The sequence below is a fragment of the Moschus berezovskii genome, chromosome 2 (assembly GCF_049115385.1).
Source record: "Moschus berezovskii isolate FMDL1 chromosome 2, NW_MosBer_1.0, whole genome shotgun sequence".
In the NCBI taxonomy this organism is placed as follows: Eukaryota; Metazoa; Chordata; class Mammalia; order Artiodactyla; family Moschidae; genus Moschus; species Moschus berezovskii.
Genome location: NC_142461.1, coordinates 120,854,861 through 120,872,808, shown reverse-complemented (window position 1 = coordinate 120,872,808; position 17,948 = coordinate 120,854,861). Strand labels below are relative to the sequence as shown.

At 43.9% G+C, this 17,948-nt stretch overlaps 1 pseudogene; it reads left to right on the top strand.

Moving 5' to 3' along the window:
* Positions 1–832: 832 nt before the first annotated feature.
* Positions 833–16,672, top strand: LOC148778607 (oxidation resistance protein 1-like; annotated as a pseudogene).
* Positions 16,673–17,948: the final 1,276 nt, after the last annotated feature.

Genomic DNA, 17,948 nt, shown 5'->3' with positions numbered 1-17,948 from the left:
TTTTGAACTGTGGTGTTGGAGAAGACTCTTGAGAGTCCCTTATACTGCAAGGAGATCCAACCAGTCCATTCTAAAGGAGATCAATCCTGGGTGTTCATTGGAGGGACTGATGCTAAGGCTGAAACTGCAATACTTTGGCCACCTCATGCGACGAGTTGACTCACTGGAAAAGACTCTGATGCTGGGAAAGGTTGGGGGCGGGAGGAGAAGGGGACGACAGAGAATGAGATGGCTGGATGGCATCACCGACTCTGTGGACATGAGTTTGAGTGAACTCCGGGAGTTGGTGATGGACAGGGAGGCATGGCGTTCTGTGATTCGTGGGGTCGCGGAGAGTCGGACACGACTGAGCGACTGAACTGAACTGAACTGAACGTTTGATTAGTCTGCCTTCCTGGCCCCTGGCGGTCTCAGAACCCGCACTCAGGCAACACCCTTCCTCCCCCACCTCTGTCCCTTTCCCTCTCCTGAAATCTCTCTCCTTCTCCCCTCTCTGTCCTCTTACTTCTGCCCCATCCTTCCCAGAGAGTGGACATCGGGCAGCTGCTGCATCACTACTCGCGGCTTGTGAGAGTCTCTGGCCAACAACAGCTCCCCTTGCCCAGTGACAAACAGGAGGGAGAGGCCTGCCTCACACCGTGCAGACAGACCTTGGTCCAGCAGGCTCTCCTTGACAGGAGATTTACAAGAGTGAAGGAGAGTCAAACCTAATATCACGTAGTGGCTGGAAGTCTGAGCGCCCCACAATATTCTCACCTTTACTTTCCTGCTGCCAAGAGATGCCCCACTGGGAACAGGCTGAAATGGCAGATTTCTGTATACTGGTGGACGCATGGGTAGAAGTCCCGTCTGTGGGTCGGGACCCAGAAATGACGCACAACTGGCTGGTTTCCAGGCTTGCTCACCCCGGCAGGCAGTGGACAGGGTGCGCCCTTTCTGGAAGCCAGGGGGTTGGTGCCTGAATGGACGGGGCAGGCTGACCCGGCAATCTTTCTCTCTTTTTCAGTCTCTTCTGCCCCTCCTCCCTTTACCGCTCCCTCGGTCCTCAGCCCTACACTCCTGTGCCCTTCATCCTGAAGACTCTTTGTGTCTTTAAGTTTCTGTCATTGTATGTGTTTTTAAAAGGACCTTTGTTTCATGTCTTTTCGTCTGTCCAACTGATCCTGCAAGACTCTGCCAACATTGTGGACCTGGTGGAGCACTGAAGCCTTGAAACGCAAAAACAGCCCACACGGCCTGAGACTCTAGACTCAGGTTGCTTAATAGGACTTTAAAGAATACCACGAGGGGGAAAAGAAAAGTAGCTTGCCTTTCTCCCCCCTGCCTCCAGTGTTAACAGTTCTGCCTGGCTCTAGGAACTATCTGATCTACTTATGGTCCCCCAGACGGAGAGAAAAAAAAAAAAAGAGGACTTTTAAACTCTGACGGGAAAACTAATGGATCTCTGGTTCTGTCTGTACATAAAAATTAACTTGTAACTGAGCTGTATTTAATTGGCTTAAAGGAAACTGAGCACTTATATACATTCTCAGAAATATAAAAGAAACTCACCAGAGGACATTTCAGATTAATGTAAATATGAGAAATGCCCAGGCTATCTCTGCATTCTTAACAACTGGAAACAGTTTAAATAACACAGTTTAAAAAGAAATAAACTGATTTTCTTTTACAGTGCAGCCTGGTGCCAATATGCACTGGGTGACCAGGAGAAGGGGTCACAGAATGGATCCCTTAACTGTGTTGTTTTGGTTTTTTTTAAATGAAGAATAACTTAATGAAAACGTTGTTGTTGAGTCACTCAACAACAACTCTTTTGTGACCCCATGGACTGTACAGGCTCCTCTGTCCACGGGATTTCCCAGACAAGGATACTGAAATAGTTTGCCATTTCATTCTCCAGGGTAGCTTCCCAAAATACAGGGATCAAACCTGTGTCTGCTATACTGCAGGCAGATTCTTTACCACTGAACCACCTGGGAAGCCCCAATAAATACACAGAATATTATAAAGGCTTTTGAATCCTTCTTTTCTTGACATCCAATAATAACCCTAAGGTCAAATCAGCTGTTATGATTTCCAAGTGTTTTGTTTTTTTTTAAGCATTTACCACAAAAGTATAAATCTATAAACAGTCTATTTTTCTGTTTATGTTTTCAAGCTTGATATAAATGATACCACATTGTACATCTCTCACAGCTTGCTTTTTTGAGGAAAGCACTTTTGTCATGGAAAAGTTCAAATGTATACAAATGAACGGAATAGTATAATGAGAATGGATAAACAGCAAGGCCCCATTGTGCAGCCCAAGGAGCCACACTCCATATTCTGTGAAAAACAACAGTGGAAAAGAATAAAAAAGAATATATATACATGGACAACTGAGCCACCCTGCTGAACAGCAGAAATCAATGCAATGCTACAAGTCAACTACACTCCAACAGAAAAAATAAAAACCTTTAAAAGAATAGTATAACGAACTCCTATGTATCCATTACCCAGCTCCAATAATCAACTGGATCTCTTTTAACACCATTTTACTACTGGACCTATTTTTGTAAGCAGTCCCCAAAACGGAGAGAGGTCCCATGTGTGCAGGCCTTTATACTTTATCGAGACTCAGGCCTTTGGATTTTTGTCGTGTGTGTGGAGCTTCTATGCCTATGTTGTTCCCAAAGACTGGGAGCCAGACCTTCTCAGAGACCGCCCCCTTCCGGTCTCTCTTCATTAGTCACTGGCACACTAAGCCTCCTCCTTGAGCTCCTTCACCGTCTCCTGCAGCTCCTGGACTCCCACCTTACCACCCTGTCAAATCAGAAGCCCCCAGATCAGCACCCCCAGAGCTTTTCCCAGAGGAGCTCTGATCAGGTTCAAAGTTGCCCCCACTTTGCCCCACAAAGCCTTTTCCCCCTTCAGGAATCAGCTGGAATGCGGGTCCCCTTCCCAGTGGGAGACGTGGGAATCTGTAGGCAGAGATTTAGCAGGTTCTCAGAGAACCCTGACAAGTTTAGGAACAAATTTGTCAGGCTGGGGTTGGCACACTCTCACCTGGCAGAACATCACGGTTATTCGGGCCCACCTGAGCATATACTGAGAAATGCCAGGGAACATGCAGATGGCATACTGGCCACCGACCCACATCAGCAAATTTATCAGGGGAGTGAGGATGCAGTCCCAGAACATGAGCCACGCTGGGACTATGAAGATCATGTAGGCCAGGCTAGGATGAGACATGTTACTTGTCTATCAGAAGGAATAAAAAAGTGTATGGTGAAGCCTGTAAACTCGGTAAGTTCTAAGAGGTTACAGAGAAGAAAGATGGAAAGCTGCCATCTTCCTGAGCCAGCTAGTACATGAATATACACCCACAGCCCACAGAAGGGAGACACTACTGGCCATGTCTTTTATCAAATGGTTGTCTAAGGAGTCCTTACAAATAGCTGAGAAAAGAGATGTGGAAGGCAAGGGAGAAAAGGAAAGCTATACCCATCTGAATGCAGGCTTCCAAAGAAGAGCAGAGAGAGATAAGAAAGCCCTTCTAAGTGAACAATGCGAAAAATAGAGGAAAACAATAGAATGGGAGAGACTAGGGATCTCTTAAAGAATATTACAGATACCAAGGGAACATTTCATGCAAAGATGGACACAATAAAGGACAGAAACAGTATGGCCCTAACAGAAGCAGAAGATATTAAGAAGAGGTGGCAAGAATACACAAGGAACTATACAAATAAGATTCTTAACCACCCAGATAACCACAATGGTGTAATCACTCACCTAGAGCCAGACATCCTGGAGTGCAAAGTTAAGTGGGCCTTAGGAAGCATCACTACGAGCAAAGCTAGTGGAGGTGATGGAATTCCAGCTGAGCTATTTCAAATCCTGAAAGATGATGCTGTGAAAGTGCTGCACTCAATATGCCAGCAAATTTGGAAAACTCAGCAGTGGCTGAGTTTTCATTCAGTCAAAAGGTCGGTTTTCATTCAATCCCAAAGAAAGACAATGCCAAAGAAATGTTCAAACTACTACACAATTGCGCTCACCTCACATGCTAGCAAAGTAATGCTCAAAATTCTCCAGGCCAGGTTTCAACAGTATGTGAACTGAGAACTTCCTGATGTACAATCTGGAGTTAGGAAAGGCAGAGGAACCAAAGATCAAATTGCCAACATTCATTGGAACATAGAAAAAGCAAGAGAATTCCAGAAAAACATCTACTTCTGCTTTATTGACTACGCTAAAGCCTTTGACTGTGTGGATCATAACAAACTATGGAAAATTCTAAAAGAGATGGGAATACCAGACCATCTTACCTGCTTCCTGAGAAACCTGTATGCAAGTCAAGAAGCGACAGTTAGAACCGGACATGGAACAAAGGACTGATTCCAAATTGGGAAAGGAGTATGTCAAGGCTGTATTTTGTCACCCTGCTTATTTAACTTATATGCAGAGTACAGCATATGAAATGCAGGGCTGGATGAAGCACAAGCTGGAATCAAGATTGCTGGGAGAAATATCAATAACCTCAGATATGCAGATGACACCACCCTTATGGCAGAAAGTGAAGAGGAACTAGAGAGCCTCTTGATGAAATTGAAAGAGGAGAGTGAAAAAGCTGGCTTAAAACTCAACATTCAAAAAATAAAGATCATGGCATCCAGTCCCATCACTTCATGGCAAATAGATGGGGAAAAAACAGAAACAATGACAGGCTTTATTTCCTTGGGCTCCAAAATCACTGCAGATGGTGACTGCAGCCATGAAATTAAAGGATGCTTGCTCCTTGGAAGAAAATTTATGACAAACCTAAAAAGCAGAGACATTACTTTGCTGACAAAGGTCCGTCTAGTCAAAGCTATGGTTTATCCAGTAGTCCTGTATGGATGTGAGGGCTGGACCATAAAGAAGGCTGAGTGCCAAAGAATTGATGCTTTTGAACTGCGGTGTTAGAGAAGGCTCTTGAGAGTCCCTTGGATAGCAAGGAGATCAAACCAGTCAGTCCTAAAGGAAATCAATCCTGAATATTCATTGGAAGGACTGAAGCTGAAGCTCCAATGCTTTGGCCACATGATTGGAAGGGCCAACTCACTGGAAAAGACTCTGATGCTGGGAAAGATTGAAGGCATGAGGAGAAGGGGATGACAGAGGATGAGATAGTTGGATGGCATCACTGACTCAATGGACATGAGTTTGAGTAAACTCTGGGAGCTGATGATGGAAAGGGAATCCTGGCGTGCTGCAGTCCATGGGGTGCAAAGATTCAGACATGACCAAGCGACTGAACAGCAACAACAACTCCTGACATCAGGAGGAAAATACGAAAGCTCAAGGCTGGGCCCCAGACCTCATTGTCAACCTTGATAAAAGAGGTCTTCAAGGTCTATAACAACCAAGACTTAACAGAGAAGACCAATAAGGATAAAAGGTTAATAAAGAAAACAGAGCTTTTGGCTGCTCTCACTCACCCACCACCTTGAGGGGACCCCAGAGGGCCGAGAAGGCTGGACAGGCTGCCAAGAAGCTTCCCAGGCCCAGATCAGGGTACCTTTTGTCAGAAGGAGGTCACTGGAAGGGGAACGTCCTGAGTGTCCTCCTATGGGATGCCCCAGGGGCAATTTGACCAGCCCCAGTTCCTTGCGATTTATGTCTCCCCTTGCCTGTGAAGTTGAGTCCATTAATATTACTCCTTTTTGTATATGCCAGAATGCCTTCCTTGGGAGAGATCTGCTAAATAAGTTAGGAGTTAGTATATTCTTAGGACAGGGTGAAGTCCAAAGAGGTAGAGAATTCAAATAGAGAATGCATCTATTGGTAGCCCCAGATGACCCACCTGCTGATCATCAAAATATTTCCCAAGACATCCCCCAAGACATTAGAGAGCAAGTAGATAACAGCAGTTTAAGATACTTCAGGGCCAAGCAGGGCAAAACATGTTCCCCTCTACAGAAATAAGAGTAAGGCCTGGGAGGGAACATCCAGAGAGAATATCCTTGAAAGTCAGAAGCCCTGAGGGGACTCCAGCCACTGGTCACCAAATTTCTAAAATGCAGACTCATTAGGTCCTGCCAATCCCCTTGCAACACCCTGATCCTCCCCATTCAGAAGCCTAATGGAGAGCATCGTCAGTTTGGGTAAGACTTAGAGCAGTGAAGGAGGCAGTCATTCCGATTCACCCACGGATGCCAAGCCCACACACCTTGTCATCCACATGCTGGGGAGAGCTCAGTATTTCTCTGTTTGCTACCTCAAGATGCATTTTTCTGTATTCCCCTCCATCCATATGTATGGAGGGACCCTGACACCCTGGAGGCTACCCAGTACACATGGACAGTGCTTCCACAGGGTGATCAGGACAGCTCCCATTATTTTTGGAAATGCATTAGCAAGGGACGTGATCCTTGAAAAGGGAACTCTGCTACAATATGTTGATGACTGATTGATAAGTACTGAGACCAAACAAGATTCAGATCAAAATACTGTTAAGGTCTTAAATTTTCTGGTAAAAAAGGGATATATCTCATCAACCAAGGCTCAAATATCACAGCAATGGGTTCAATATTTAGGATCTGTTTTGACCCCTAGGGCCACAGGTCAGAAAAAAGCAACCAGTGATTATGATCTCCAACCACAAAGAGGCAGCGCCGAGGCTTTCTCAGGATGACTGGGTTCTGTCACATCTGGATTCCAAATTATGGCCTTAAAGCCAAACCCCTTCTTCCTAAAGGAAGAAGAAAGGGAATCCCTTCATTGAAATAGCAACCACCAGTGACTCTAAAGACTGTGTTGAGCAGAGCATCAGCACTGAGACTTCCAAATTTGGACAAGCCCTTTACCCTATACATTCACAAGAGATCGGGGATAGTACTATGAGTCCTGACCCAAAAGCTGGGACCACATCAGAGACCAGTGGCTTTTTTAAAACAACTGGACACAGTGGCTCTGGAATGACCAAGCTGCCTGCTGGCAATAGAAGCCATAGCCTTGCTGGTTAATGAGGCTTCCACGCTTACCCTAGGACAACACTTAGATGTGTTAACCCTTTATCAGGTATAGTCAGTGCTAGAAGTCAGAGATCGTCATTGGTTGACTGGAGGAAGGTTAACAAGATATCAGGCCCTCCTAACAGAGACCCTCAACATTTATAAGTGTGCCAAACCCTGAACCCAGCAACTCTGCTTCCAATAGTTGAGGATGGAGACTTACTGCATCATTGTATAAATACCATAGAACAAACTTATTCCAGCAGATCTGATCTTCTAGATGAATCTCTTGATAGCCCTGAGGTCAAATGGTTTACTGATGGGAGCAATTTTGTAGAAATGGGAACCTGAAACATGGGGCGTGCCATTGCTAGTTTAGATCAAGTCACAGAAGCGAAGGCCCCACCAACCCAGACATCAGCACAGAGGTGGAACTAATTCATTAGTGGGAGCTTTGAAGTTAGGGAAGGATAAGAAATTAAATGCTTCTACTGACTCTTAACTATGGGTTCCACATACTACATGCTCATACTACCATTTGGAAAGAAAGAGGAATGTTAACAACTAGAAATTCTCCTATAAAACATAAAGATGAGATTCTGGCTCTTTTAGATGGGCTGCAGCTCCCAACCCAGGTAGCCACTGTAGGGGCCATCAGAGGAATGGATATCTTATGAGCCAAGGAGACAGCAAAGTTTATCAAATTGCAAAAAGGGAAGCTCAACTGCAAGAGCCTGAGCAAGTTATGGCCCTAGTGATTGATCACCCTGAACTCTGTAGCCTCTCCCAGTTTTCTCCAAAAGAATAAGAAAATGTTGAGAAACAAGGCTATGAGAAGGGAACCACAGGCTGGTATAAGAAGGAGAGTAAGGTTCTAATTCCTGAGTCCCTACAATGGAAACTAAGAGTTTACATGATGCCACCCATTATGGGAGGGATGCACTAAGGGACTTGACACAAAAGGCTTTCTCAGGGAAGGGGCTTAAAAAAACAGAAAAACAAGTAATGCTTGCCTGTGATTTATGTGACCAGAATAACCCATAGACCCACTCAATACCCCCATCATTATTCAGGCCAATCCAATGTCAAGTGACATATCTGGGGGTGGGGGGGAAGACTGGTAGATTTCACTTAAATGCCCCCACAATCAGGATATAAATATCTTCTGATACTTTTCACTGGATGGGCTGAAGCCTTCTCCACTTGATCTGAAAAGGCTATGGAAATCTATAAGTCCCTTTTAAAAGAAATAATTCCTTGATTTGGACTTCCAAAGTCCCTCCAGAACAGTAACAGGCCCTTCTTTTATAGCCCAAATCACACATGGGGCCCCTATGGATATGGACTTACTACGGTCCCTAGGGATACACTATAAACACCTCTTGGCTGCCCCAGTCTTCAGGGAAGGTAGAGAAAATGAACCACACTTGAAAGAAAACCATAGCAAAGCTCTGCCAAGAAACTCATGAACCTTGGACCAACTTTCTTCTTACTGCACTACTAAAAGTCCATGTAGACTCCAGGAGTGGTCTGAGTGTTAGCCCATTTGAAATGATCTATGGAAGGCCTTTTCTTACTACTGATATTCGAGAATCATATTTGAATGGGAACATTTAAGAGTCGTGTCCAATTCTTTGCAAACCCATGGACTATACAGTCCATGGAATTCTCCAGGCCAGAATACTGGAGTGGGTAGCCTTTCCCTTCTCCAGGGGATCTTCCCAACCCAGGGATGGAACCCAGGTCTCCCACATTGCAGGAGGATTCTTTACCAGCTGAGTCACCAGGGAAGCCCAAGAATACTGGAGTGGATAGCCTATCCCTTCTCCAGATCTTACCAACCCAGGAATTAAACTGGGATCTCCTGCATTGCAGGCAGATTCTTTACCAGCCGAGCTACCAGGGAAGCCATTTAAAAGAATGCTGGATATGCCATCAACACCCCAGCTGGCTATTAGGCCCCCTCATGCATTTCCCCTGAACCTGCTGGGTCCAGTGGTAATTAACAATCTAAATGGGGTAAAATTGCCACCCCTTCACCTAGACTAGTCATACACACACACCTCCCAGGGGGCTATTCCAATGCTTTAGCCTGACTCCATTACAGCTGGATCCACCACGTTACACTGCACAAACAGTGCTTGTTTCACATGCCCCGAAAACTCTTCCAAGGCATAATACACCAGATATCCTACAACCTTACCCACTGATGCCACGTTTCAAACTATGGCCCCACATCCCTAAACAACACAGAAGGGGGATGTGAGTGATGGGAAGGAAACATTCCATCCACCCGGTCAATCCAAGTAAACCCACCTGTGGGATTCCAGACAAACAGTGATCAGGTCTATGGAATGTAACCCCAAACTGGTGTCAGCAGGATCATACATGAGCATATAGTTTAGCATGTTGTAGAGAGTAGGCAGAGAGGCTACAGTGAAGGCTCCACACCCTGCACGTGACTCAACAGTAGTGCTCTGCCTCTGTGACTGCCTGGCTTTCCTCCAAAAGCATTTCCCACCATGATCTCTCCCTCCTGTCTCCTCAAGCCATCTCCCTGCAGTCAAAAGTAGTCCTCACTCTGGCATTGCTCTCCAATTCCTACATTCCAGCTCCCACCACCACGCATTCTGGTGGACTTGTGCTCCTGTCTGGGACACTGGCCAAAAGAAAACCCTAGACAAGAAAGATGAGAGAAGAATGTCTTTTCAGAAACCCAAAGGGACTATTGAATATACTGTTGAATCAGAGGAGTCTTTGAATAGTATAGCCCTGAAATTTGATACAAGCTCAACAAACTTGTTCAATTAAATATTCTCCTGAGCAGCTGTTAATGGACAGGTTTTATAATGTTCTCAATTCTGAATAAGTCTCCAGTGTTGAGCACCCTCCATCTCTAAGCCCCATAAGTCCTCTGTCATCCGAGGCTGAATTTATAAGACTACTAATTCTGATGTAGTCCACTCAAAAGAAGCAACTCCCTCAACTGCTTTTACTGGTATTTGACCTGCATGAGTTGTATCTTCCACTTCTAAGAGGAAGAAGCACTCACTGAGAAATTTCTTAAAATTAATTGCAGATATACTGCCAGTGGCAAGAGCAGTCAGTGGTATGTTGCTAGTTACACCAAATACTATAACGTTTGATCCACATAAAACAAACCCCTTGGCTCAAGAGAATGGCCGTGAGGAATATGGCATCATGTAGCCAATGGAACTGTACATCTGCAATCTACAAAGAAATTTTGGATGGCAAAATAATGGAATCCTTACCCATGGAGATAGATCAGTCATCAGGAAGGGACTACTGCCACCTAAAGAAAATGACAAAAAGTAACACTGATGAAATAGACTCTAGAATCCATGATACAGGTAATGATAGTGCCAGCACCGCTCCTAGGAGCAACCAAGAGTCTCTTTCTGAAGATGTTGATGGAATCAGAACTCTCTCCTTTATAAGAGGAGCTTATTTCTTCAGATGAGCTGTGGTAAGATAAATCACCTGGTGCATCGAGTCTGTGCAGACCATCAATCAGAGTGCAGCAGAATGTTTGACAGTCATATCAGAGGCTGCTAGTACTCCTGATCACTTAAATCTGATTCTGGACATACTACCAATGAAGAGGGGATCCTCTATTAAAACTGACTTAAATAATCTTGAAATGGCCATTAAGGAAGGAGATCAGGCTACAGAAGATCTTGAGGAAACATCACATCCTAAAGAACAAAGTTTAGGCATAAAAGGTAACCAGGATTTTTCTCTGGATGAGAATTCACTACACCAAGGAGTTGAAAAAGAAAAGTATTTCTTGTGAGGAAGCAAAAGTAAACTGTCAACCCTTCTCCACTGGATCACATTTTGTCTGAACTCTTCACCATGACCTGTCCGTCTTGGGTGGCCCTACACAGCATGGCTCATAGTATCATTGAGTTAGACAAGGCTATAGTCCATGCGATCAGACTGCTTAGTTTTTCAGTCTGTCTGCCCTCTGAGGGAGAAGGATAAGAGGCTTATGGAAGCTTCCTGATATCGGTAGGTGCCCGATATGCTACTGGAGATCAGCGGAGAACTGACTCCATAAAGAAAGAAGAGACGGAGCCAAAGCAAAAACAACACCCAGTTGTGGATGTGTCTGGTGAGCAAAGTAAAGTCTGATGCTGTAAAGAGCAATATTGCACAGGAACCTGGAATATTAGGTCCATGAATCAAGGCAAATTGGAAGTGGTCAAATAGGAGATGGTGAGAGTGAACATCAACATTTTAGGAATCAGCGAACTGAAATGGACTGGAATGGGTGAAATTAACTCAGATGACCATTATATCTACCACTATGGGCAGGAATCCCTTAGAAGAAATGGAATAGACATCATAGTCAACAAGAGTCTGAAATGCAGTACTTGGATGAGACTTCAAAAACGACACAATGATCTCTGTTCATTTCTAAGGCAAACCATTCAATATCACAGTAATCCAAGTCTATGCCCTGACCAATAATGCTCAAGAAGCTGAAGTTGAACGGTTTTATGAAGACCTACAAGACCTTCTAGAACTAACATCAAAAAAAGATGTCCTTTTCATCACAGGGGACTGGAATGCAAAAGTAAGAAGTCAAGAAATACCTGGAGTAATGGGAAATATGGCCTTGGAGTACAGAATGAAGCAGGGCAAAGGTAAACAGAGTTTTGCCAAGAGAATGCACTGATCACAGCAAACACCCTCTTCCAACAATGCAAGAGAAGACTCTACGCATGGACATCACCAGATGATCAATATGGGATCCAGGTTGATTATATTCTTTACAGCCAAAGATGGAGAAGCTCTATAAGTCAGCAAAAACAAGACCAGGAGCTAACTGTGGCTCAGATCATGAACTCCTTATTGCCAAATTCAAACTTAAATTGAAGAAAGTAGGGAAAACCACTAGACCATTCAGGTATGACCTAAATCAAATCCCTTATGGATTATACAGTGGAAGTGAGAAATAGATTTAAGGAACTAGATTGGATAGAGTGCCTAATGAACTATGGACGGAGGTTCATGACACTGTACAGGAGGCAGTGATAAAGACCGTCCCCAAGAAAAAGAAAAGAAAAAGGGAAAATGGTTGTCTGAGGAGGCCTTGCAAACAGCTATGAAAAGAAGAGAAGTGAAAGACAGAGAAAAGGAAAGATATACCCATTCAAATGCAGAGTTCCAAAGAATAGCAAGGAAAGATAAGAAAGCCTTCCTCAGTGATCAATGCAAAGAAATAGAGGAAAACAATAGAATGGGAAAGACTGGAGATCTCGTCAACAAAATTAGAGACACTAAGGGAAATTTTCATGCAAAGATGGGCACAATAAAGAACAAAAATGGTATGGACCTAACAGAAGCAGAAGATATTAAGAAGAGGTGGCAAGAATACACAGAAGAACTATACAAAAAAGATCTTCACGACCCAGGTAATCACGATGGTGTGATCACTCACCTAGAGCCAGACATCCTGGAATGTGAAGTCAAGTGGGCCTTAGGAAGCATCACTACAAACAAACCTAGTGGAGGTGATGGAATCCCAACTGAGTTATTTCAAATCCTAAAAGATGATTCTGTGAAAGTGCTGCACTCAGTATGCCGGCAAATTTGGAAAACTCAACAGTGGCCACAGGACTGGAAAAGGTTAATTTTCATTCCAATCCCAAAGAAAGGCAATGCTAAAGAATGCTCAAACTACTGCACAATTGCACTCATCTTACACACTTGCAAAGTAGTGCTGAAAATTCTCCAAGTCAGGCTTCAACAATACACGAACAGTGAACTTCCAGATGTTCAAACTGGATTTAGAACAGAGGAACCAGAGATCAAATTGCAAACATCTGTTGGATCATTGAAAAAGTGAGACAGTTCCAGAAAAACATCTGCTTTATTGACTATGCCAAAGCCTTTGACTGTGTGGATCACAACAAACTATGGAAAATTCTGAAAGAGATGGGAATACCAGACTACCAGACCTGTCTCTTGAGAAATCTGTATACAGGTCAAGAAGTAACAGTTAGAACTGGACATGGAACAACAGATTGGTTCCAAAAAGGAGTACGTCAAGGCTATATATTGTCACCCTGCTTATTTAACTTATATGCAGAGTACATCATGAGAAACGCTAGACTGGATGAAGCACAAGCTGGAATCAAGATTTCTGGGAGAAATACCAATAGCAGAGTACATCATGAGAAACGCTAGACTGGATGAAGCACAAGCTGGAATCAAGATTTCTGGGAGAAATACCAATAATGCCAGATATGCAGATGACACCACCCTTACGGCAGAAAGTGAAGAACTGAAGAGCCTCTTGATGAAAGTGAAAGAGGAGAGTGAAAAAGTTGGCTTAAAACTCAACATTCAGAAAACTAAGATCATGGCATCCAGTCCCATCACTTCATGGCAAATAGATGGAGAAACAGTGACAGACTTTATTTTGGGGGGCTCCAAAATCAATGCAGATGGTGACTACAGCCAGGAAAGTAAAAGACGCTTGCTCCTTGGAAGGAAAGTTATGACCAACCTAGATAGCTTATTAAAAAGCAGAGACATTACTTTGCCAACAAAGGTCTATCTAGTCACAGGCATGGTTTTTCCAGTAGTCATATATGGATGTGAGAGTTGGACTATAAGGACATGAGTCTGAGTAAACTCCAGGAGTTGGTGATGGACAGGGAGGCCTGGCGTGCTGCATTCCATGGGGTTGCAAAGAGTTGGACGCGACTGAACTGAACTGAACTAGATGGTGCTCTTCTGTTGAACCTATTGTGGTATATTATTTTTTAAACTATACTGACCAGGAGAAATATCAATAACCTCAGATATGCAGATGACACCACTCTTAAGGTAGAAAGTGAAGAGGAACTAAAAAGCCTCTTGATGAAAGTGAAAGAGGAGAGTGAAAAAGTTGGCTTAAAGCTCAACATTCAGATAACTAAGATCATGGCATCTGGGCCCATCACTTTAAGGGAAATAGATGGGGAAACAGTGGAAACGGTGTCAGACTTTATTTTGGGGGGCTCCAAAATCACTGAGGATGCTGATTGCAGTCATGAAATTAAGAGACGCTTACTCCTTGGAAGGAAAGTTATGACCAACCTAGATAGCATATTAAAAAGCAGAGATATTACTTTGCCAACAAAGGTCTGTCTGGTCAAGGCTATGGTTTTTCCCGTGGTCATGTATGGATGTGAGAGTTGGACTGTGAAGAAAGCTGATCGCCAAAGAATTGATGCTTTTGAACTGTGGTGTTGGAGAAGACTCTTGAGAGTCCCTTGGACTGCAAGGAGATCCAACCTGTCCATTCTAAAGGACATCAGTCCTGGGTATTCCCTGGAAGGACTGATGCTAAAGCTGAAACTCCAATACTTTAGCCACCTCATGCGAAGAGTTGACTCACTGGAAAAGACTCTGATGCTGGGAGAGATTGGGGGCAGGAGGAGAAAGGGACAACCGACAGAGGTTGAGATGGCTGGATGGCATCACCGCCTCTGTGGACATGAGTTTGAGTGAACTCTGGGAGTTGGTGATAGACAGGAAGACCTGGCGTGCTGTGATTCATGGGGTCGCAAAGAGTCGGACACGACTGAGTGACTGAACTGAACTGAAGGCTGATTCATGATGTGTGGCAGAAGTCATAACAATATTATAAAGCAATTATCCTCCAATTAAAAATAAATTTTTATAAAAGGACACCAGCATGTTGGATTAGCATATGTGTGTTCATTCACTTGTGTCCAACTCTTTGCAACCCCATGGACTGTAACCCACCAGGCTCCTCTGTCCATGGGATTCTCCAGGCAAGAATACTGGAGTGGGTTGCCGTTCCCTCTGCTGGGGGATCTTACCAACCCACGGATCGAACCTGTGTCTCCTACAACTCCTTCACTACAGATGGGTTTTTTACCGCTGAGCCACCAGTGAAGGCCCATATTGAGTTACGGTTCACCCTAATTTTACCTTAGTTTAACTTTATTATCTGTATAAAGACTGTCTCCAAAGAAGGTCACATCCTGAGGTACTGGGATTTAGGACTTCAATATATCTGTGGGGAGGGGTACACAGTTCAACCCATAACATGACTGGCATGAGAGAACACATTTTTTAACATTAAAAAAAAATTTTAATTGGAGGCTAATTACTTTACAATATTGTAGGTGGTTTCTGCCATACATTCACAAGAATCTGCCATGGGTGTACATGTGTTCCCCATCCTCCCCATCCCATCCCTCCCTCCCCATCCCATCCCTCAGGGTTATCCTAATGCACCAGCCCTGAGCACCCTGGAGAGAACACATCTTTAAAAGTGTTTTGATGGAGTTTCTCAAAAGATGAATTTATTATATCTAACCCATAGTAGCCAATTATATAGATGAATCATGTAGCAATAGTAAAAGTGAAAGTGTTAGTTGCTCAGTCATATCTGACTCTGCAACCTCATGGATTGTAGCCCCCCAGGCTCCTCTGTCCATGGAATTCTCCAGGCAAGAATACTGGAGTGGGTAGCCATTCCCTTCTCCAGGGGATCTTCCCGACCCAGGAATTGAACATGGGTCTCCCACACTGCAGACAGATTCTTTACCATCTGAGCCACCAAGGAAGCCTATGTAGACGTAGTGAAGTGTTAGACATTCAGTCGTATCTGACTCTTTGCAACCCCAAGGACTGTGGCCCACCAGGCTTCTTTCCATGGGATTCTCCAGGCAAGAATACTGGAGTGGGTTGCCAGGCTTTCCTCCAGGGGATCTTCCCGACCCAGGGATCGAACCCACATCTCTTTCAAAACATCTCCTGCATTGACAGGTGGGTTCTTTACCACGAGCACCATCTGGGAAGCGTCACGAAGAGGTAGGAAGGTAGGTAAATCAGAAACAGCCAGTGAAATAACAGGTTAAACTGACAGTCTCCGTGGTGAGACATTATTCTTGAAGAATAATGTTTTATGATTATGCTCCAGGAAGAGAAAGTAATTTGTATTTGTTCATTCTACTCCAAATGTAATTTTGAAAAATTCAAGCACAGAAAATTCAGTTTCCTTGTAATAGGAGAAAACAGTGTTGCTAGGTATATATAAGGACTTTTGAAAATAGATTGTCCTGTCGATTTTTATTCTAAGATTATAAAAATAGTTTTATGCCTTTTGGTATGTCTGGAACAGTATTTTCAAAACTCTCAAGATGCTGTTAGATATTATTATAGATATTGTGGGGGAAATTGTCATCTCCAGATTACATGTAATGCCTAACAGAATGTAAATGCTATGTAAATCGTTATAAATACAAAGTAGTTCTATGTAAATAGTTGCCAATGAAGCAAATTCAAGTTTCGCTTTTTGGAACTTTCTGGAATTTTTAAAAAATATTTTCTACCTATTTATGGGTTGAAATTGAAACCAAGTTTGGAACCTGTGGATACAGAAGGCCGATGACACTTACCTAAAACTGCTCCTGAGCCAGCAGAGACAAATGCTCCTTGCTAAGGAATAATCAGCACAAAAATTCCGAGTTTATAGGGGAAATCTCAGAGATGTTGAAGGAAGCTGGTCTGACACCAGCCTCAGCCTCAGCCTCAGCGAGAACATGGGGGCAGACTTCTCTGCAATTGTAACACATGAATGTGTCGGCTTGTTGACAGCAGACAGATCATCTGACATCACTGCAACTCGTTTTGGGGATTTTTAGTCAGGACACCCGCCTCCTTGCTCCCCTACATGCTGAGAACCCTTGTCCAAATCTATAAGGGAGGCTGGCTGCCCCCACTCTACTCCCACTTCCCTGCCTCAAACAACCCAAAGAAGCTGAAGCAAACCCTTCAGGACAAGGCCAGGAGGGAGAGCGAGAAGCCCTGTCCCGGTAAGTAGGAGGACCACGATAAGGAAGAGAATGAGGCCTCCAGGAGAGATCCACCAGGAGGAAAGAAGGGAAGAAAACTGAGATCCAGGGGCTTCGAATAACATGCCCAAATTCACACAGCTAGTAGCAGGCCTGGATTCAGGTCTCCATTTATCACTGTGGTCTTCCCACTGCTTCACAACTGCAAAAATCAAAATTGCTGGAGGGTGAGCCAGCAAGACAAAGTGTTTAAGAAGAGGGTTCTTCCAGGGCAGGGTAGACAACAAGATCCTTTCAGGGCACTCCCTATAAAAAGGCCCCACATAATCCATTTCTACTCTCAGAAAGCTAAGGCCAAAAATGGTCAACCTTTTATTGGCATTTGCAACATAGCTAGGAAATAGGGTGATTTTCTGACCCAGGATATCATGGCCTTCAGTCCGGTGACCATTCTTTGGGCTCCTTTCTCTTTCCCCATAGTAAAGAGAGAAGAATTCGACGGTGATGGTGATGGTGATGGTGATGGCTGTTTCCTTCACATGTGCTCTGGATCAGAAAATCATCTCTACTTACCAACCTGCTGACATGCGCACACAGTACTAGTTTCATCTTCCAACCCTGTGTGAAAATGTCTTGACTTAAGACAGAAAAACAGAGATAGGAGAAAAAGGGCAGGTATATCAAGATCAACCTTTGCCCTAAAGCCACCTCCAACAGAGCTTCTCAATCTCTCAAGTGCATAGGGATTACCTGCACTTGTTCAAATGCAGAATCTTCTTGGGCAGACCTGGGGTGGGGACCTGAGGGTCTGCATTTCTAACATGCTCCCAAGTGAAGACAATGCTTATGATCCTCAGACCATGCTAAGAATGATACAGAAAAATGTTTGGCTTTTCCGTCTGTTAGATGATGGCCCCAAACTTTAATGCTCCCTATACACCTCTTCTTAAACTCAAATCATGTAGCTCAGTGGTCTTCAATCCTGGCTACCCATTGGAACTACTGAGGAACTTTAAAAATACTGATAATCTCCCAGAGATTCTGCTGTAATTATTCTTGGGCAACTTGGGCATCCGGAAGTTTAAATGCTCCTGGAAGTTTCTAATGTGTAGCCAAGGTGAGCAAC